The following is an 18,397-nucleotide window of genomic DNA, read 5'->3' as shown; positions in this document are numbered from 1 at the left end:
GTCTGCCTTCCCATCCCAAGCACGTGGTCCTATGTCGTTTATGAACAGAAAATTAAGTTATAAAATAGCACAGGGTAATTGTAGTTCGTCAGAACATGGACGAGTACCTAAAGCGAATTTTATCAGTTTCCTCTCCAATCAGCTCCCCTCCATAGTTTTAAAATGATATCCAGGGATTCTCTCATGTTTCTCTCTTTGAGAGGTGGAGCCTGATTTTCAGACGTGACATAGAATGACTGTGGAGCCCAGGTGATAAAAAGCCAACTGTGGCTTTTGGTTTTGGATGTATGCTCTTTCTTTTTCTTTCTCTTGGATCTCTGGTTCTGGAAAGCCTTACAGAAAGTCCCACATGGCAAGGAACTGGAGTCTTTGGTAACAGACAGCAAGGAACACCTAGGTGAGTGAATTTGGACCCAGATTCTTCAGCTTCCAGAAGTCTTTTTTTTTTTTTTTTAAGATTTTATTTATTTATTTATTTGACACACACACACACACACACACACACACACACACGCTCATCACAAGTAGGCAGAAAGGCGGGCAGAGAGAGAGGCAGGCAGAGAGAGAGGCGAAGGTAGGCAGAAGCAGAGAGCCTGTTGCAGGACTCGATCCCAGGACCCCGAGATCATGACCTGAGTTGAAGGCAGAGGCTTAACCCACTGAGCCACCCAGGTGCCCCTAGCCTCCATAAGTCTTAAGATGACCTCTGCTCTGGCCAATATTTTGACCACAACCTCCTGAGAGACTGTGAACCAAAAGCACCCCTCCAAACTCTTCTCAGATTCCTGACCCTCAGAAACTATGAGAGCGTAAGTGTTTGCTGTTTTAACTTGCCAAGTTTGGGGTTAATTTGTTACACAGCAATCGATAATGAGTACATCCCTAAGAAGTAAGTTGCACAGTGTCTGGGACTGACTAGGAGGCTAATAAATATTTGTGAAGAGTATGAATTAAAGTGAATAAATGAAAAGTTTAATTTATATCCTTCCACATCTTTCCTTATCTTACAGCCTCTTTTAAAATAGCTTCATGGAAGAGCGTTTCCAAGGGAGGACCTCTTTAATTATTAAAAGTTCAGTCATTCTGCAAATATTTATTGCTGCTACTATTTGAACCACTCTTTAACTGTGAAATTCTTGTGAGCCCATTTTGGACATCTGCCAGGCTTTTATAAGGAAATATTTATTGAAGCTCTCTCTGCAAGTCTCTTTGCTTTCATATAAGTTAAAACCCAGATTTTTGGGTTAGGGAAGTAGACACAACTCACTCAGATGAGTGAAGGGTGAGTGGAAGGACAGAAGCTATTTGTACACTGATATACTTTTTTAAAAAATATTTTTATTTATTTATTTGAGAGAGAGACCGTGAGAGAAAGCATGAGCGAGGAGAAGGTCAGAAGGAGAAGCAGACTCCCCGTGAGCTGGGAGCCCGATGCGGCACTCGATCCCTGGACTCCAGGATCATGACCTGAGCTGAAGGCAGTCGCTCAACCAACTGAATCACCCAGGCGCCCCTGTACACTGATATACTTAAGGTATTCATGGGTGAGGATGAGACCCATCACCGAACTGAGGGATATGAATAATGTAAGGCATTTAACAGTCAATGAGAGCAACTTGTAGGGGGATGTGACTCGCCCATACTCTCTATGGTGTGATATGCGACTGCAGTTGGCCTTTGGGTCAGATAATCTGGCTCAGAATCCCACCTCTTTTATTTAACAACTGTGAAAATTGAAGAACTCACTTCATCCTTTGGAACCTCATTATCTTTGTCTATCAATCAAGCAAACACAGAGTATGATTTAGGATTTTTTAAAAGACAAGGTATGAAAAGGTTTAGCTTATCACCTGACATGGGGTATGTCCCTCAGAAATTGTTAGCTACCTTTTATGATATGTTTTCTATTTCTTCCATTGTTAGACCACTTTCCTGTTCATGGGCGCCTCTCTGTCTTTAGCTCTTAGCAGTATGGTGGGATGGTCTGAAAAGCTAGAGATGAGCGTGACTAAAGCATGGTTGGACTTCTCCACCCCAAGAAAAGCCTGGTGAGATGGGATATGTTAACAGTGTAGGACTGGACTCTGGAGAAGACACTGAACCTTTAAGCTACTGTCCTCTCAGCTCTACATGGCCTTCCCTCCAGCTTTGGTTCTGCCTTTTGACTGGTCTCTCTTAATGCATCTGGAGGCTTCTCTTCCACCACTGAAAGCAACCTCAATGGTGGGTCCTCCATATATCTAAGTTGCAGTTCTGAGGCTTGAGCTCTATAGGTCATTGCAGGAATGGCTCCACCAGAAGATTTCCAAGCTGTTGAGTGAAGGAGTCAAGTCAAAAACTGGTTCTCTTGCTCATCTCTCGGTTGCTTCACCTGGACTTGACCATGCTTGAAATTGTATGAGACTCCATGCATATTCTCTTCTCTTTTTTCTTTATCATGTTCACCTTGATCACTTTACCAGTTTCTTCTTCTACTCTCATCCAGTCCTGTAATGTCCCTAATTATCTCCTTCCTCTTCCCCTTCTACCTGCCTACCATATATGATGAAGTAGGGGAGAATAAAGCCAGGAGTAGGTCTGGATCACTGTGCTTCCTTCCTTTCCTGACTTTTACTTACTCATGTTGTGTGCTTCTGTTGTAAAGGCACACTGAAATTTGCCAAGCAAATGAGTTTGTTTTTTAGGATGGATCCAGCTGTATTTTATATTTTATGTAGAAGTCTAGGGCTTCTATGAATGTTGATAAAAAGCATATAAGTCTTCAGGTATCATGAACAAAATATCCTTATTTGACTTGCTTCCTTGCTCCAAGTATACTGTTATTCTCAGTCTTTTTATATTTTCCTTGAGTGCATCTTCTGACCTTTTGGCAAAACATGAATACATAAAATTCACCACACCAATAACCAGTTTGAACAAACTTCTTGGCTTTGAGAGTAAAGACATAATGAGCACAGCCAGGAATATGATGATATTTATTAGATTTATTAAAATGCCCTTACTATGCAAGTTTCTTGGGCCACATGTACAAATAAATATGACTAATACATTAAAGCATCTAATTATGGTAAATCTAATGTGGCTATTCTCTACACATTTACATTAATGTGTCTTTCAAGTTTGATATCCATTAGTAAGATAACCACTCCTTTTAGTTTAGTGTTTCTTTCTTTCTTTCCTTTTTTTTTTTTTTTTTAAGTTCTGGTAGGAGAAATTGAAAGATGCATTCAAGTTAATCTTTAGAATGCCCTCTCCAGGGGGCAAAGAAACTCCATGGATTCTCCTTATCCCCATCTCTTCCTATAATTATAAAGGAAAATATCCTAGCAGATCTATGGGGTTCATAGCTTCTTTTTGCTTTAACCCATTATTTCAACATAAGAAACATATATGCAAAGCAACTGTAGCAAGTGAGAGTGGAGACAGAAAAAAGACAGAATTATTTTATTGTTCAGGATAAGCTAGGTTATTCTGCTGTAAAAAATTAGCACTATTTGCTGTTTCACAGAACAAAGGTTTATTTCTTGTTCACTCTTCATACCAGTTATAACTTGGCAAGAGGACTCTGTTCCAAATACCCACCCAAGGGGCCAATGATGGAGGCTCTACCACCTACAATTGAATTCATGACATCCCCTCTGGCTCTAGCAAAGGAAAAGAATGTTGGCATGTCTCCTGCCCAGAAGAGACATGTAAGTCTTCTGCTCATGTACATGGCAAGAATTAGTCACCTGGCCAAGCATTACTGCAGAGTCTGATAAATATAGTCTTTCATGTACCTGGAAGTAAGAGGAAAGCACACGAGTGATGCCCATCATATTATATAATTCAATCTTTGAGATCTAGGGATACCTGAGTCCTAGGTCACAAAATATGGTAATGGCAGAGTCAGTACTAAAACTCAGCTTTTTTTTTTTTTTAAAGATTATTTATTTATTTATTTGACAGACAGAGATCACAAGTAGGCAGAGAGGCTGGCAGAGAGAGAGGAGGAAGCAGGATCTCTGCTGCACAGAGAGCCTAATGCGGGGATCGATCCCAGGACCCTGGGATCATGACCTGAGCCAAAGGCAGAGGCTTTAACCCACTGAACCACCCAGGAACCCCAAAACTCAGCTTTTTTTTTGACACAAGTTATCAAAAAAGTCAGACATAAAAAAACTACTATTTTTATATTAATTAACTCTTTTTTGTATGGAAGTTGATAACATAAAAATGTTGCCGAGCTATAGCATAAGCTAGAAAAATCATGAAGTATAACTGAAGAATTATGACTTTATTGTGTTCTTCTTCTTTTCTCCTTCTTCCTTTCCTTTCCTTTTTTTTTCTTTTCTTTTCCTTTCCTTTCCTTTCTTTCCTTTTCTCTTCTCTTCTCTTCTTTTCCTTTCTTTCTCTCTTTTTTTTCCTATCCACTTAGCCAAGACTTATTTTCTGATTGTGGCTTGGGGAATTTCTAAGCCATATCCTCTAGTACCATGAAGAAGGAAATATTCTTACCAGGCAAATGCAAATATTTGACACTAGTTGTAGTCATAATATCGTCCATGTACCAAGAATTGTACTTCAATTTTACAAATCACTTTTAAATATCTTTTCTTGTTTGCTTCACACATAACATACCAGAGATAAGCAGGTTGAATCACTAACTTGGTTTTATAGATGCCCAGGGAAATGGCATGATATGCTCAAGCTCACACAGCGAATTAATAGTACTACAATCCAAGGTTTTGATTTCTAAGATCAGTGCTAGAGCACAAGCTAGGTTTTTTTCCACCTTCCTATTTCCAGGCATTCTGGATTTTCTGTCATGAAAGAATGATTAGGTGACTTTCTCCAAATTTCAGTAGCTTTCCAGTGACAGAATGAGGCGCATAATTGACTCTTAACCAGAGTCTTAACTCTAACTTTTATAGATTCTTATGTTGGTACAGATACAGCACCTGTTAACATCTGGAAAGTGTTACATTGAGGCTACACTTCCACTACAAGGGCTTGGATGTCTTTTGAAACACTGAAAGGAGTTCTTTTTGGTTTCCTTAATTGATACAGTGAGGGTAATAATTATACCAAAAACATGGGATTAAAAGAGTACCCGTCATTGTGCCTGTGCGGTATAACAGCCTGTTTGCTGTAACTGTCACTCAACACTCTGGAGTAATCAAGAACACAGAGAGAAAATTAAACAAAAGGAGTAAATCCCAGCTCCACAAATTCTCTTTTGATCTCTTCTTCCGATTTCTGAGAGGTTATCAGAGTCTTGGCAGACAAAACGTGTAATTCGTAGAAACGTTGCACAACTGATACATCTCATTAGGCTCGTGAGATGGCTTTCTGCGGCAAGTAACAGAACCTCACTAGAACATGGCTTAATCAAGAAGAGAATGTAGTAGCTCACATAATGGGAAAGAACAGGGGAGAGAGATAAGTGCTCCAATAATCCCCTTAGGAAATCTCTCTCTCTCTCTCTCTCTCTCTCTATTATCTATCTATCTATCTATCTATCTATCTATCTTTTGGCTCCACTTTTCTTTGTGTTGGCCTTAAGTAAGTTCTCTTCAATTGGCAGCAACGATGATGACTACCAGCATCTCAAAGATGGTATCTTACAAGTTCAGCCTTTTTCTCAGTAGTTGCACCAAACATTCCAGGATTAATGACCAGAGTCTTGATTGGGTCCCTTCAAAAAACAACAAACAAACAAACAAAACACCATTACTTTGATTGGTCAGGGTAGGTCACCAGTCAACCAAAGGAAACAATAGGTGGAGTCAGCCCCAGTGAAATCTTAAGATAGAATAGAGAGAGAGGGTGGTGTCTTAAAGGAAAATAGAGGCCCTATTACCTGAAGAGGGAATGGATGTTGAACAGAGAACTACAGGTATCCATTCGGGTGCTCAACAATATGCTTGAGTATGAGAAAATAAATTATTGTAGTCAAGGGTATTATTTTATGGGAAAAGCAACAAGAGTTACGATGCGAAGGATAGGTGGAAAATCTGATGGATGAATTTGGGTCTCAAATTACCTTCTTCTCTTTAACACTACATTTCCCCAGAAATGTAATAGAAGTGGATAATGTCTTTTGCATTTTCATTTCCTATGGACAAAGATATTGGGGGGGAAGATGTATAGGTTATAAAACAAAATTTTGACTTATAAACGATCAGTCTTCTCCAAGGAAATAAATCTGGAAATGCTGGTCTGTTCTTTAGATGAGATCATTTTCAAATGGAAACCCCTATTATTCAAATGGATTGGCCTGTGCTTCATCTGTAAACAGCAGCACTGGTCCCAACACAACTGTGTTCAGAAGAGGAACCTTGTCTTTGATGTTCTCCTCTTCTGTAGGGGCCAATGACTGTTTTCCCAAGCCTGGAGTGCATGGCTATAGGATAGACCCTTCCTTTTTCAAACCACATCCATATATCTATGTGGGCAAAGTCCATCATTTTCATTCAGTTGTCATATCTGGTTTGGGTAGAACTCATTTCTGACTGTCACACATAAAATATTCCCTAAACACGAACTAAATTCCTACACATCCATCAACAGACTACCCTCGTAAATAAAACCTATCAGCTGATAGTTGCATACCACATTCCTATTTCTTAAGTTCTCGCATGTAAACTATTTCACCAGATCATCACAGGAGCTGTGGAAGGCAGGTGGGGCGGATATGATTATTCTCATACCACAGATGATGAAACTGAGATGGAGTGACCCACTCAAACTGATAATTAATGCAAATCTTCAGATTCCAGACCTCAGCTTTTCCCCACTACATCTCAGTATCTGAGATGGGGTGAAGGCAGTAGTGTAGGCTAGAAGCTAATAAGAAAATTCTGGAATCAAATGACCAATGGTTGGTAGACTGGCTTTGCTGATTATTAGTTGGGTGTGTGACCTTGAGCAAAGTCCTTTGTTGCTTACGCATCTGTATCATTATAATTATTCCAAACCACATAGGATTCCTGTGATTATTAAATGGTATGATACATGGACAGTGCTTAGCAGAGTTTCCATATATGACCCCAGCTTGAATAAGCTAGTTACTGTTAGAGTTGTCATCATGTATCTTGGTAGTTTTAACCTCCCAATCACAAAGAGAGAATAAGGACCTGAATCATTCATCTGTAGTGTTCTAGGCTTCTGCCTCTGTCTCTGATAATTGCAACTGATATGGGTGGAATGGGGGGCGTGAACTGCTTGATGAACCCCCTCACTTTCCTATATTTGTTTTCTTCTTCCTTGTCATCTTCCCCTTCTTCTACTTCCTCTTACTCTTCCCCCTACTCCTCCCCCTCCTCCTCTTCCACCTCCTTCTTCTCTTCTCCTCCTTCTACTTCTATTCAAGTAAAGTAGTGGGAGTGAAGAAAGAACAAAGACATCTGTAACTGGCTGTGATCAATTAATTGTAAACATCATTGCACTCCGATCAGTCTATACTTGCCTCCTAATTGCTTGATTTATTTTTTATCTTCATTCCAATTGCCCACCACAAAGCCAAGTATATGCTATCTGTACTTTAAAGATTATGAGGTTAGGGAAGCTTGGGTGGCTCAGTCATTAAGTGTCTGCCTTCAGCTCAGGTCATGATCCCGGGGTCCTGGGATTGATTCCCACATCGGGCTGCCTGCTTGGCAGGAAGCCTGCTTTCCCTCTCCCACTCCCCCTGCTTGTGTCCCTGGGCTCATTGTCTCTCTCTCTCTGTGTCAAATAAATAAATGAAATTCTTTAAAGAAAAAGATTATAAGGTTAATACTCTTTGCATATTCTAGCAGATAAATGTGAACTCTGCAATATGATTGAACAGTTAAGTTTAGACTTACGTAAAAACAACAACAGCCATTTGAATCTTTCTTCTTAGACTAAGCCCCAAAGGCGGCTGCAAATTCATGAGTATTTAACTCTGTTTTGAGCCTTTCCAATTCGGACTGCATTATAGATTTCCCAGGTTTTTTTTTTTTTAAGATGTTACTATTTTTAAGTAATCTCTACACCCCCTATGGGGCTCAAACTCATGACCCCCAAGATCAAGAGTCACATGCTTCTCAGACTAAGCCACCAGGCACCCCCCATATTAGTTTTATAAAAAACAAACAAACAAACAAACAAACACCACTTAGTTCCACACCACCCGGATATTGGTTCTTCTGGCATGTCGGATCTGAATCTAATAGTCAGTACAGCCATTTCATTTAAGCAAACCCTTATTAACACATGATTTGGCCGAGTAAAGGCAAATGAAAACAGAAAGTACGGTTCTACAGAGGGGCAGGCTTCCTGTTGATCTTGGTTGCCTCTCTTAGCCATTTGAGACTTGGAACAGTATGTCAGTAGGGGAGCCCAGTGGTGGGAAGCAGTAGTGAGGGCAACAAGACCCAATCCCTGCCTCGTGGAGCTTGCGGTCTAATGGTGGGTACAGAGAGTAAAGGGAGAGTGAGAAGTGGTGATGGGAGCATGGGGCCTGGGAGCAAGGGTGTGAGGAGCACCTAACTCAGATCCGGGGAGTGAAGACCATCTGAGCAGAGGGTGCTAGATGATTGTGAGTGAGCCAGATTGGAGTTCGGTGGGGGTGAGCAGACAGAAGGAGGCGTTGTGTGTGTGTGTGGGGGGGAAGAACACCTAGCTGGTGGCAGAGTGCAGAATTCAAGGAGAAATGTGGCAGGAGAGGGGGCAGAGGAAAGGGTGGGAGCAGAAGGGGGAGGGAGTGTAACCATGGAAACGTCTCACTCTCTTACCCCCAAATCCACAAGACAGGAAATGACCTCCACTGTTTTTCTCTCTCTTCTAGGGGAAGTAGGACTTCCCTTAAAACCCAGGCTTTCTGGGGATTGAAGGCAAAAAACAACTTCTAAGCACTTACTATGTACCAGGAAGATTTTTTTTTTCCCCTCTTGATATTGATTTAAATTTACAGCAACCCTATGGAGGAGGCTATATTATTCTACCTATTTTCCAGATGCGGATTTCAAGACAAGGGGAGCAAAGTGGTTTTCTCAAGGTAACCCAGTGGATGAGAGGCAGGGCCAGCATCCTAGTGTGGCTCCAGAGATTTTCCCCTCCACATGAATGCTTGCAGCCATGAGGTGTCCCATGAGCTGACTCAGGAATGCCTTGTAGAGCTTCCAACACTGTGTCATGGCGTGTGATAGAAAACTTTTCTGACATTAACATGGAGATATAGACTTCCACATCTTTTAGTCTTTAGTCAGGATGATGCTTTAATAAAATACACTTACGAAAACAAAGATGTCTTTAAGTTCAGATTATAACAACTATTTCAAATTATGGTGGTTTATCATGGGAAAACTTCCAGATGCCTCTTATCTTTGCGTTTGCTTTTTCTTTAATGCAGGTGATACAACTAGGTAGGTTCTTGTCCCTTAAAGTAGGTAACATTTCCTGGTTCTCAGGAGGGGACAATGATGCCCTTTCAGTATTGCACTATTGAAATTCAAAGACTAGGTTTTATGATGACTCATCCAAGATTTTGTTTTGTATTTTTGCAAAGCACAATTTCCCTTTTCTTTTTTTTTTTTTTTTTTAAGATTTTATTTATTTATTTGACGGAGATAGACACAGCGAGAAAGGGAGCACAAGCAGGGAAAGGGAGAAGCAGGTTTTCCCGCAGAGCCCAATGAGGGACTCAGTCTCCGGATCCCTGGATCATGACCTGAGCCAAAGGCAGACAATTAATAACTGAGCCACCCAGGCGCCGCTCACAATTTCCCTTTTTCATAGACCGTGTGAAATTCTTTTGTGCCCAAACAAAAATGCAGGACCCAACCTCACCTGAAATATCTTTTTTAGCGTCTCTCTCTGAAGCCCATGAATTAGAATGCCAGAAGTCCGGTGATTTGCTTTGTTTTGTTTTGTTTTAATTTTATTTTATTATTTTTAAAATTTTTAAAATTTTTTAAAATTTTATTTATTTATTTTTGAGAGACAGTTCGCTTGTGCATTCACATGGTAGGGGCAGAGGGGTAAGCAGACTCCATGCTGAGCAGGGAGCCTGACCCAGGATTTGATCCCAAGACCCTGGCATCATGACCTGAGCCAAAGGCAGATGCCTAACTGACAGAGCCACCCAGACACCCTAAAATATTTTATTTTTAAGTAATCTCTACATAGAATGTAAGGCTCGAGCTCACAACCCCGAGATCAAGAGTCATACACTATATGTACTGAGCCAGCCAGGTGCCTCTGTTTCTCCTCCTCCTCCTCCTTTTTCAACGTACTGTGTTCTCTTAGTTTCAGGTGTACTGTGTAGTGACTCAGCAATTCTGTACGTGACTCAGTGATCGTCATGATAAATGTGTTCTTTAATCCCCATCTCCTCTTTTCCCTATCCCCACCCACCTTCCCCTGGTAACCATCGGGTTGTTCTCCATAGTTAAGAGTCTGTTTTTTGGCTTTTATCTCTTTTTTTTCATTTGTTTCTTAAATTCCATGTATGAGTGAAATGATACGGTATTTGTCTTCTTCTGCAATGTTGTTTTTCATACGTATGCTATAGTGCCAAGTGATGTCCCAGAGACTACACATTTCCAAGAAAAATAAGGCAAAAAGGTGAGATACTGATTCCAAAAGAAAGAGATGCTGGATTTAACCTGTGATAACTTTATCAAAGGAGTTTATTACTGACCATCACGACAACATCAAAGTTTCCATTGTCTTGTTCATATTTCCAGTGTACTCACAACTTTTGATGAAACTCTGCTTTCCATTGGGAAAAAGAGAAGTCATGATTGTTAAGTGTTTTCAGGTTTGGTAGATGTCTTCCAAGAATACTTGTCAGAGAATCAGACTAAAAAACAAAAACATCGTGTAATATTTATATTACTAGAAAAAATGCTTTGATGAAAAGATATTTTAGCAAGACCTATAATTAGTTCCTGGATTGATCTTTGTGTTGCTTAATGCTCTGTCCCTGTCAAAAAATATTTGTCATATTGGATCAGGTCATTTGATCTCTATATCCCATTTCCTATTTCTTTCCAGGACAAGTGAGCATGGGCAAACACTTTTTAATTATCCTGATCAAGAGCGGGGGACATCTTTTCACTGACCCCACTTGTAATCAACTGTGATCTCCTAGAAGCAGGCGAATTGATTGCTTCTATCCTTCCCAACTAGCCAGAAGAGTGGGTCATACATTATCCTGCCCCTTTGAAAAATCCAACTGCGTGATTGATTTCATGACTGCCTGTGGCAGTAAATTCCTCAGAATGAATTCTACCAGGTGAAGAAGTATTTTCCATAGCTTGCTTTAAATTTCCTTAGCATTAACTAGGCTGAGGAGCGCAGTCTCTCTTGGGACAATGTAATAAGGATCTGTCCGTTTTACCCGCCAGTACCACTACCTTTAATGCCTAAGTCAATCTCTCTTATTTTCCAGCCCAGATTTAATAATTCTAACTTTTGAAATCTCCTGTCATGAGTGAATCTACCCTGCACTCGGTTTCTTGCCCTGCTCTGGAATCCTGCCGTCCCCACACTACCTTCCTTCAGGTGAGGAAGTAAAAGGTGAAGACAAGAACACAGGCGAATGTTTAGTATTTTCCTCGATGATGCTATTGTTTGTTTGTTTGTTTCTTTCTTTCTCGATTTCTTGCACACTAAAAAATAAATCTACCAAAAGCAAAGGAAAATTTCTTGGAAATAATTTTATCTAATTCATCCACTGGGGTGCTTATGTGGCTCAGTTGGTGAAGTTTCCCACTCTTGAACTGAATGTGGGTCTTTTTTTTTTTTTAAGATTTTATTAATTTATTTGACAGACAGAGATCACAAGTAGGCAGAGAGGCAGGCAGAGAGAGAGGGAAGAGGAAGCAGGCACCCTGCTGAGCAGAGAGTCCAATGAGGGGCTTGATCCCAGGACCCTGAGATCATGACCTGAGCTAAAGACAGAGGCTTTACCCCACTGAGCCACCCAGGCGCCCCTCAGTGTGGGTCTTGATCTCACCATCATGGGTTTAAGCCCTGCATTGAGCTCCAAGCTAGTCATGAAGACTACTTCTTAAAAAAATTAAAAATAAAATAAAATATCTAATTCATACACTGTGCAGGGTCTCATCTTATAGCCCTCTAGGGCTTGAGACTTTTTAATCCCACAGGAAATGTCCTAAAGGAGTTCGACACAACTCTTTTCCAGTTTGGATATCTTCTGGGTGCAACAAAGTCTACTTTTTACTAAATAAGATAGACATCATTTTATCAAGTAAATGGACATTTCAGGCATTAGTTACTAATAAAATACAATTATAAGTAAAGTGACTCTCCGAAGACCACATTTTCTCTAGATTTTTGCTGAGCTATGCCTCATCGTCGCCTGCATCCACAAATAGTATGATTTCTGGTGACTTCTTTTTATTAGTTTTGCAATGTCATTGTCAAGGTGGAATTATTTGATGACTTAAAACTTTTGTAAGATTTTCAAAATGTAGATGAAAAATTATATTTTAATAAAACACATCTTGTCATTTATTTATTGAGATGTGGGTGGGTGGGGCACTGGGGTGGCTCAGTGGGTTAAAGCCTCTGCCTTCGGCTCCAGTCATGATCCCAGAGTCCTGGGATCGAGCCCCACATCGGGCTCTCTGCTCAGCAGGGAGCCTGCTTCCACCTCTCTCTCTCTCTGCCTGCCTCTCAGCCTACTTGTGATCTCTGTCTGTCAAATAAATAAATAAAATCTTAAAAAAAAAAAAAGAGATGTGTGTGGGAAAAACATGATACTTCATGCTTGTTGACTAAATTGGCTTTGAAAGATACTTGCATTGTGGGGGCCCACAATGACCAAAAAAAAAAAAAAAAGGATCAAATTGGGGTACACAGTGAAGCAGGAATGACTTTAACTTTGTTTGAATTTTGGTATTTCTGTCTAAAAGGGAAAATAGAAGAGGGAGGAAAACAGAGGAGAGAGGCTCATGCATGTGTGTGTATAGTCAGTGGGTAATGACAAATTAGGAATGCCTCTACAGTGACACACTTTTGGCCTTTTTCTTTTTTTCTTTTTCTTCTTCTTCTTTTTTTTTTTTTTTAAAGATTTTTATTTATTTATTTGACAGACAGATCACAAGTAGGCAGAGAGGCAGGCAGAGAGAGAAAGGAGGAAGCAGGCTCCCTGCTGAGCAGGGAGCCAGATGCGGGGCTCAATCCCAGGACCCTGAGATCATGGCCTGAGCCAAAGGCAGAGGCTTAACCCAGGGAGCCACCCAGGTGCCCTTGGCCTTTTTCTTGTCTTATTTGTCTTTCCTCCCTCCCTTCTTCCCTTCCTTCCTCTGTGCCTTCCTGTCTTCTCTCTCGTATACTCTCATCAGAGATCATTGAGCAGGTAGTACATGCAAATATGGTGCTAAACACTGAGCTAAAACGGTAAGCGGTAATTTGTAAGCCGGAAGTAGAGCTCACAGACCAGGAACCAAGCTCTTGAGAAACAAGGCAGATGATTAACCAACTGAGCCACCCAGGCACAAATACAAGAATAAATTCTGAAACTTGGTTGGGGGATCAGAGCAGGGTCCCACACCATCATTTTTGACCATAACACCATTTCATGACCAGAAAAAAAAAAAAAGAAAATTGAAGCAGAGGTTGTATGCCAAATTGTTAAACAGCCATAATTCAACCGTATCTGCACAGTAGCAGACAAATCCTTTGGACGAAAGCAGACAAACTGTGTATTTGGAAGCACGTTTTCCTTAATGGATATCTAGGACACAACTCTCACCTAGATGTATTTTAAAGCAGTTGGCAGAGAATATTTTCAAAAGACTTTGAACAGGGGCGCCTGGGTGGCTCTGTGGGTTAAGCCTCTGCCTTCAGCGCAGGTCATGATCCCAGGGTCCTAGGATCAAGCCCCACATCGGGCTCTCTGCTCAGCAGGGAGACTGCTTCCCTTCCTCTCTCTCTGCCTACTTGTGATCCCTGTCTATCAAATAAAGAAAAAAAAAGACTTTGAATAGAAATTATATTATGAAAATACCATATTGATTTAGGGAGGAGAGGGATCAAGATAATACATCTATTAATTCAGATTCAGAGGTCAGGCTTTTATTTTGAGGGACTGTCTCCAACTTCACATGACATCACTTCAACTGGACAGCTGTGCTAGTGAAATTCCCCTGGTAGGCCAAGTGCTGGTCACGCAGGGGCAATGTGGTGTTCACCTGGAACCTGGTTCTTAAAATGCATTTGTTGAACTGAATTAAATGGCAGACGTGGCATCACTAGTGGCATCCGAGGCTACTGAAATACCCAGCTCTAGTGTCCATGGCTGAACCCTGCTATGACTAATCCCTTTTCTGCCTATTTCCTGTTTTAGACAGAAAAATATCCATACCTGGCTAGTCAACTCAAAATAGGAATGATGGCAACAGTAATGCAGTAAAAACCTAGACTCCGCACTCACTGTGCGTCAGAGACCCATGCTGGGCCCTGTTACTTTCCGTGATCCTTACAGCAGCTGGAGGGAAGGTAGGATACTGGTCGCATTTGCATTTCACAACCAAAGAAAGTGAGATTCAGAGAAGAAGGGCTCAAGTCTCAGAGCAAGCATGGGATGGACCCAGAGCTCAAGTTGATTTTTGTTGTCTGATCTGGATACTGTGCGTTAATCATGATCCAGACTCATCGGACTAGACCTTGAGGCATAAAGGGTCCTAGGGGTACCTGGGTGGCTCAGTTGGTTAAGCTGCCAACCAGATTTCAGCTCAGGTTCATGATCTCAGAGTCCTGGGATCGAGCCCGGAGTTGGGCTTCACACTCAGTGTGGAGTCTGTTTAAGGATTTATTCTCTCTCTCTCTCTCCTTCTGCCCCTACCCTGCTCTCAGACACTCGCTCTCAAATAAATATATAAATTTTAAAAGAAAAAAAGTGCATAGGAATTTCTAGAACAGAAGAGGGATTTCCTTGGACATGGAGGACCCTTACATGCATACTGTTAAGAGAAAGAAGCTAGTCTGAAAAGGCTACATGCTGTATGATTCCAACTATATGCCTTCTGGAAAAAGCTTATGTACCCAAAGCAAATCTGGAGTGGGAGATCTCTTCTGGGGACTGGCTCTTTCTTTCTTTCCTCTGTTCTTCCCTTCGTTTTCTCATGACCCCACTAAGCAGTGCTGGGATGGTGAGGCCCTTGAGTAGGGTGGGAGAGAGGAACAAGAAAGACCCTGCTCATTCTGACCCTCTGCCCTCTTCCTGTTCTCCCTTCCACAGGACCGATGGGCTGGACAGTCTTAAAACCTGGCTGTGGCCATCGATTTGGACGACTCCAGAAGACCCACATGTCCTACGTTCAACTTTTCAAACCTACCCTGTTTGTAATTCCTCAGCAGGATTCTGAGCTCTGCTGGACATATTTCAGTTTTACAGATAATCAGAAAGGTTTTGCTCCGAATTTGCCCTTAGTGTGGGGCTTTCTTAATGTGATATGCCTCATATCAGTGAATGCCTACTTTTGAGCCATATGCCCTGAATAAGTTATCAGGTTTCATTGTTTGCTCTTGGTTAAAAAAAAAAAAAATTCCATATACTCTGACCTCATGACACCTAAACCCTGCCCGTGCAGTTAAAACAGGAAAACTTGTCATCTGATATAATGAAGGCAAATCAGCTGGTAGATGCCCTCAAATGTTTCCATTTCCACCAGTGTGTGGGCATTGTGGGTAGCCATAGATTATTAATCAGGAATGCACAGGAGAGGATTTCTTGTTTGTGTGTTTGTTAATTTCCAAAATAAACTCAGTACAAAGAGATAGAGCCACAGTGCATTTATTTTTCATTGTTAGCACATATCATTATGTCATCATGTAAGAATTGCCCAAAGAAATAGAAAAAAAAAATTACCACATGGATTGCTTAATGCCACCCGCCCCCCCCCCCCACCCAACAGCCCGCCTGTGGAGTTGTCTGAGAAAGGAAAAAACATGAGCATTAGTCAGGCCCTCGGGGTGAGGAGGCTTCTTACCGTGAGCTGGTGCCAGGTTAGTCTGGGAGTCTGCAGAGCAGGCTTTGGCAGGCCACCAGAGACAGGGCATTTCATAATCTAGGACTCACCCCAGAGCGTTCTGAGCCAGCAAAACACTAATGGGAATACAGGGTGAGAGGAAAGTGAGGGAATTTATTCTGTGGATCAAAACGCTCCACACTTAAAGACGTTGCCTCTCTAGCTTTGATTTCTTTTTATTTTAGCTGCTGCACATTTCCCCCCCCCTCACTAGATTATATAATGTATCAAATTGTTCTGTCTTTGGATCCCTTGAATGCACTATTACACAGAATCATCCCTAAAGAGCACTGACTGTTTGGGAAGGGGTTGTGGGAAAGATGGTGGTTTTGTAATAAGATATAAAAAAAATAATGAACAGTTATTGAGCACTTACTTTTACCAAGTGGTGTGCCAAAATGTGTATGGGATATCTCAGTAATTTTCAGAACTCTAGAATCTGGGTACTGTTACCAAGCCTAATTGTAGCTGGGAAAACAGAAGCATGCCCGAAGTCACAAAGCGAGTAAGTAGCCAAGGCAAAAAGTAAACCCTTGTAGCTTGATCAAGTTTATGTTCTTATGGTTGACACTGTTTCCCTGCAGATGGTGGCAGCTCTTGTCTTGGTGTCTACCAGGAGTGGCTGGCGGGGTCTGGGTTTCCGTCTTTGCTAAGTACCTATTCTGCTAACTAATATGTACTTTAAAACTACTGAAAACAAAAACAAAACAAAAAAACGCACTGAGTTGGAAGATAGGTTGGCAGTTTTTTACAAAACTAAATATATTCTTACCATATGATCTAGTAATCACATTCCTTGGTGGTTCGAGTTCCATCTGAGTTGAAGATTTCTGTCTACAGGGAAACCTACACGTTCTGAGTGTTTGTAGGAGCTTTATTCCTACTTAGGAAGATGGCATAATACCAATCAAGATGTGCATCAGTGGGTGATTGGATAAACTGTTGTATATCAACAATACAATACTATGCATCAGTAAAAAATGAGCACTTAAGCGATGAATGGACATGGAGGACCCTTACATGCCTACTGTTAAGAGAAAGAAGCTAGTCTGAAAAGGCTACATGCTGTATAATTCCAAGTACATGCCTTCTGGAAAAAGCAAAAGGATGGAGCAACAAAAACATCAGACATTGCCAGAGGTTTTGTAGAGGAGGGAGGGATGAATAGGTAGAACACAGAGGATTTTTTAAAAAAGATTTTTTATTTATATACTTGACAGAGAGACAGTGAGAGAGGGAAGACAAGCAAGGGGAGTGGGAGAGGAAGAAGCAGGATTTCCACCGAACAGGGAGCCTGATTTGATGCTCCATCCCAGGACCCTGGGATCATGACCTGAGATGAAGGCAGACACTTAGGTACCCTGAACACAGAGGATTTATAGGGCAGTGAAACTATTCCATCTAATACCATGGTGGTAGATAAATGTCATTATACATTTGCCAAAACCCAAAGAACATACAACAACACGAAGAGTGAACCTAATGTAAACTGTGAATTGTGGCTAATAATAATGTATCAGTATTGACTCATCAAGTCTAACTAATATACTACATTAAAGCAAAATATTAATAATAGGGAGGAAAGGTGGAAAGGAGTGTAAGGTAATATAGGACCATTTTAAACTTTCCACTCAATTTTTCTTTTTTTTTTTTAAGATTTATTCATTTAATTTTAGAAAGAGACAGAGAGAGCAAGAACGTGAGTGGAGGGAGGGGCAGAAGGAGAGGGAGGGAGAGAATCTCAGGCAGACTCCCCTCTGAGCACAAAGTCCGATTGGGGGATGAGGGGCTTAATCCCAGGGCACTGAGATTATGACCCGAGTATCAAAAGTCAGATGCTTAAGTGGTTGAGCCATCCAGGTGACCCTCTATTAAATTTTTCTATAAATCTAAATTGCTCTGAGACAGTCTATTAATTAAAAACAAAAAAAGAGCATGGTAGTTTGGGTGGGACGGTCTGGAAAATAGGACTGAAGGAAGATTTTTCACCCTTTTTTACCTTTTGCATGTCTTGATTACTTATTTAAAACAAATTAAAAATTGGAAGCCAGTAAAGGAGATAATTATCAACTTGGGTATGATCCCAAGACTATGGCATCAAATTTGGCCCATTTCTAGTGGTAGGATCTTGGTCTCTGATATATATATATATATAATATATAAATGAATATATATAAAATATATATAAAATACAAATAAATAAATAAATAAATAAAATATATATATAAATAAATATATATATAAAAATATATATATATTTTTTTTTTTTTAAAAGAGAGAGAGAGGAGGGGGAAGAAGCAGGTAGAAGGGGCAGAGGGAGAGAGAGAACCTTAAGCAGGCTCCATGCTCTTCGTGGAGCCTGACATAGGGCTCAATCCATGACCCTG

The 18,397-nt window shown here is 40.8% G+C and overlaps 1 long non-coding RNA gene across 1 annotated transcript; it reads left to right on the top strand.

Annotated features, from left to right (window-relative positions):
- Window positions 1–1,505: 1,505 nt before the first annotated feature.
- Window positions 1,506–15,759, top strand: LOC122893888. Its single transcript, XR_006381710.1, has 3 exons — window positions 1,506–1,534; window positions 11,402–11,514; window positions 15,221–15,759. It is a non-coding gene; the product is annotated as an uncharacterized LOC122893888 (long non-coding RNA).
- Window positions 15,760–18,397: the final 2,638 nt, after the last annotated feature.

This window comes from Neovison vison, chromosome 13 (assembly GCF_020171115.1).
Source record: "Neovison vison isolate M4711 chromosome 13, ASM_NN_V1, whole genome shotgun sequence".
Classification (NCBI taxonomy): Eukaryota; Metazoa; Chordata; class Mammalia; order Carnivora; family Mustelidae; genus Neogale; species Neogale vison.
This window is presented reverse-complemented; position numbering and strand designations above follow the sequence as displayed.